Source organism: Hyaena hyaena, unplaced genomic scaffold (genome assembly GCF_003009895.1).
Source record: "Hyaena hyaena isolate Hyena2069 unplaced genomic scaffold, ASM300989v1 scaffold_1467, whole genome shotgun sequence".
In the NCBI taxonomy this organism is placed as follows: domain Eukaryota; kingdom Metazoa; phylum Chordata; class Mammalia; order Carnivora; family Hyaenidae; genus Hyaena; species Hyaena hyaena.
In genome coordinates, this window is record NW_024082101.1 from 168,664 (window position 1) to 172,708 (window position 4,045).

Below are 4,045 nucleotides of genomic sequence, written 5' to 3' on the forward strand. Positions count from 1 at the left end.
AATGTGCTTATAATAATGGAAGTACTTTCATGAAGAATGTTTTAAAATGCTTATTACATATTCTAACATTTGTATCACCTAAGTGTTGGCATCTGTTGATTACCTTTTCTTATTCAGGTGGAAAAACTTCTTTGCTCTTTGTTATGTCAAAAGATCTTTTAATTAAGCCCTAGATATTTTGGGAACTATGTATCAGACTTTGGATCTCCTTGAAATCTTGTTTTACCTAGCCCTCTTCACCACTAATGTGGCAAGGGAAGAGAAAGTGCTGTTCATTACTGCCAGGTTACAGTGGAAGTCCAGATTCCCCACTTCTCTGACTCTAGAGGAGGTAGCTACTGAATAGTGATAAAGTCCTGACTATCTAGTAGGCCCATCCTGATACCACCACAGTCAAGAGTAAGGAGGAGTACTCTGTTACCCTCAGCCAAGGATAGAAGTGCAGGATTCCCAATAGTCTCCACTGATGCCAAATAGAAAAAGACATTCTAGTTGTCACTCATTCTGCAAGGATGAGAGTCCTGGCTCACCACTCAGATTTCTTTGAGCCATACTAATTGACAGAAGCGTTGGGCAAATAATAATAATAATAATAATGTTTATTTTATTTTTGATAGAGAGAGAGAGAGAGGAAGCATGGGTGAGGGCAGAGCAGAGAGAGAGAGGAAGACATAGAATCTGAAGAAGGCTCTAGGCTCTGAGCTGTCAGCACAAAGCCTGATGTAGGGCTTGAACTCATGAACTGTGGGATCATAACCTGAGCCAAAGCCAGATGCTTAATCAACTGTGCCACCTAGGCACCCCTGGGAAAAAAAGTTTTAAATGAGAGGTAAGCTTTTATTTCCTTATTTCACAAATAAGGTTAGCTAAATTGATTGCTTTGTGATGATTAGGAAAAGAGACCAAATTCCATACCCTTGTCTTATTTCTTCAACCTTGGCTGGGGCTGTGGCAGCAGCAGGTGCAGCAGTGATGGTAGTGGCCATGGGGTGGCAGCCACAAATGCATATGGATCAGCCAAGATGGCCTTGACCTTCTCAGCAAGTGGGAAGGTGTAATAAGTCTCAGATAAAGCTAGGGTGCACTTGTATGCATTGATGGTAGAATGGGTAACTGATTCAACAGTCAGGTAACCTATCTGCAGACATATACTGGCAACCTTGTGAACACCTTCCAAGAAGCAAGAATGCAGAGTTTCCTCTGTGATCCCAAGCACTTCAGATTTGTTTTTTTTTTTTTTAAGTTTTATTTATTTTTGAGAGAGAAACAGAGACAGTGTGAACAGGGGAGGGTCAGAGAGAAAAGGAGACCAAGCACTTCAGATTTGTAAAGGCTGTCATTGTCAAACACATGCTGGATGACCATCTAGAAAGAGAAAGAACAGATGTTCAGTATGTTCAGCAGTGTGGCTTCACTGGCTACTAATTTGTCTCCAGGTTTAAATAGCTGCACATCACTCAGGATTCCAGTGGTATACCTGGAGATTTTAACGGTGATGCCTAAAGCCTGGAAGAAGGAGGTCTTCTTGGGCTCCAGGACAATGTTCCGGGCTGGTATAGTGACTTCACATAAGATTATAGCACCAGCAGAGCCACAGCTGGCACCTTACAAGCCAGCAGCATGTCCCTGATCTCAGTGCGGTCTTCCTTGCAGAACAAAGTCCACATTCCCAAAGATGTGAGGCAATAGTTTCCCCAGAACAGACTTTTTCTCCAGATGCCTTCAAATGACTTGCCTATCATGGTGCTTGTGCCCATCAGCACCAGCGCCTTCCCGCGGAGGGACATGGGGAGCTGCTGCATCTGTTTGGAACTCACATTCCTTTCTCCCACAGTGAAGCATTTTGGACATTCATCCAAAAGTTGGGTGATTGTCAGGAAATAGTCAGACTTCCAGGTTGCCCCATCTTCCCTGGGCATCACTGCAGCATGTAAGGAATTGCCGCATAAGGTTTAAAGATGATGTCACTCTCATGAGGAGGCCTGGAGAGAGGAAGGGCCAATTTTTATAACCAGTGGAGAGTGGAAGTCCAGGTTACACCCTAGGCATTTGCTAGTATGAATGGAGGTGGGGCCACAATTTTTTCTGTGGTGTTGGATAGAGTAAAGTAGCTGTTTGCTAATGTTTTCTGAAGTTTTTTTATTGTTTGTTTTTTTTTTTTTTTAATCTTGCTACACTGCCTCTTTTCTTGTCCTTTTACTAAACTGGAGCAGGCACTTGTTAAGGCTTTTATTGTCTGTGCCCATTGGCATTTACAAGTTACTGGCTTTTATAACACCAAATCTGCAATTTATAAAGAAAAAAGAAACCCCACAGACTCAGCACTGTGTTATTTCCTGGATGCCAAAGTCTCTTGCCAGTCTGCCTTCTTCTTTCCAGTGTTTTTCACTGTAATTAGCTGAAAGAGTAGAGGATTATTTTTTTTTCATTTTTTTTAGGAAAGAGAAATTTTTGCTTATTTGTTTTAATTTTGGTACCAATGTTTGGAGTGATTAATTTCTAAGTCATCTGGATTAATTCTTTATGCATTTGTTTTTTTGGTTGTTGTTGTTTTGTTTTTTTAAGTTACATTATATATGGAAATCTTGAGGTGTCTGGGTGGTTCAGTCAGTTAAGTGTCTGCCTCTTGGTTTTGGCTCAGTTCATGATCTCAGGGTTTCGTGAGTTCAAGCCCCACATCAGGCTCTGGCCTGACAGCACAGAGCCTCCTTGGGATTTTGTCTTTCCTTGTCTTTCTGCTACTCCCCTACTCATGCTATCTTTTTCTCTTCCAAAATAAGTAAACAAAACAGCTTAGAAACGCTCATATTTCTGGCAATGTACTTTTGGTACCACAACTTATATATTACAGATTAAAGGATAAACGTGTGTGTGTGTGTGTGTGTGTCTAAAAATACTCAGAAATTTTGTTTGTTTTCTTTGCCTTTAACATTTATGACTTCTACAGTGATAAGCACAAAGTTGACGTGCTCTCTTTGTTTATGTCGCATGATAGATTTTAAGCCATCTTCATCTCCAGTTTCGAGTATTACTTAACCCCAGAAAAATTCATTTTATTACTTCTTGATCATTGATTTTCACCTTGTTCTTGACTGCACCTGCACTGCAAATTGTATTTTAGGGTGCTTTCCATGTGCCTTCCTCATTCTCATAATTTATGATCTCTTTTTCTTTTGCTTAAGTATTTTGTGAAAGATTTCTTAAAATTGACATCTGATTTACTCATGTGGGTTTCTACAGTATCCAATATTCTGTACATTCCTCCATTACAGTTTTTCATCCGAGGTGAAGCATTTGTTTCTGTGAACAGCTGGCATAAGAGTTCCTCTTAGAGAGAAAACTCTATTGAAAAATATTGTGTGTGTGTGAGAGAAGCTAAGGGAATTCTCAGGAAACAAAGATGATCACTGAGTTGTAATTTGCTAAAAGAGAGGTGGAGTGAATCAAGGAGGTTATAGATAGTTCTGAGGCACTTGCCATGACTTTTGGTGGGGCTCCAGCACATTTTCAGCATATGGATGTTTGGTTTATCAATTTGATTATTATTTTTGTGTTTATTTGAAAATGAAAGCACTAGGTATCATGTTTTATGTCAGGACTAATGTGTTTGAGCCAGTAAATAATGTAAGAGACAGAGAAAGCAAGGAGAACATAGTCTCCTTAGCATTAGCATAGGTATTGGTAAGCCCTCGGATTCCCAAGAGCTATGAAATTGGATGAGAGGGGAGTAAAATCAGGCACAGAAGAAATTTCAGGCAATCTTTCAAAGACTGAAAAGACAGAGATGGACCAATACAAAGGAAGACCAGACAAACCTAGGGAGATGACCATGTGCAAGCCAAGGGAAAAGGACCAAGGAGAAGCAACTTTGCCAACACCTGATCTTTGACTTTTAGTTATTCAGAATTGTGAGAAAATAAATTTCTTTTTAAGCTACTTCTTAGCCCCCACAACTCCTCCAAAATAAGGTGATGATGGTGTTCCCATCTAAGATGCAGTAATTATTGTTTTTGTTTGTTTTTCTCTTGTTCTCAATTCTTCCCCC

The 4,045-nt window shown here is 40.0% G+C and overlaps 1 pseudogene; it reads right to left on the reverse strand.

Moving 5' to 3' along the window:
• Positions 1 to 915: 915 nt before the first annotated feature.
• On the reverse strand, positions 916 to 1,919 carry LOC120225664 (annotated as a pseudogene).
• Positions 1,920 to 4,045: the final 2,126 nt, after the last annotated feature.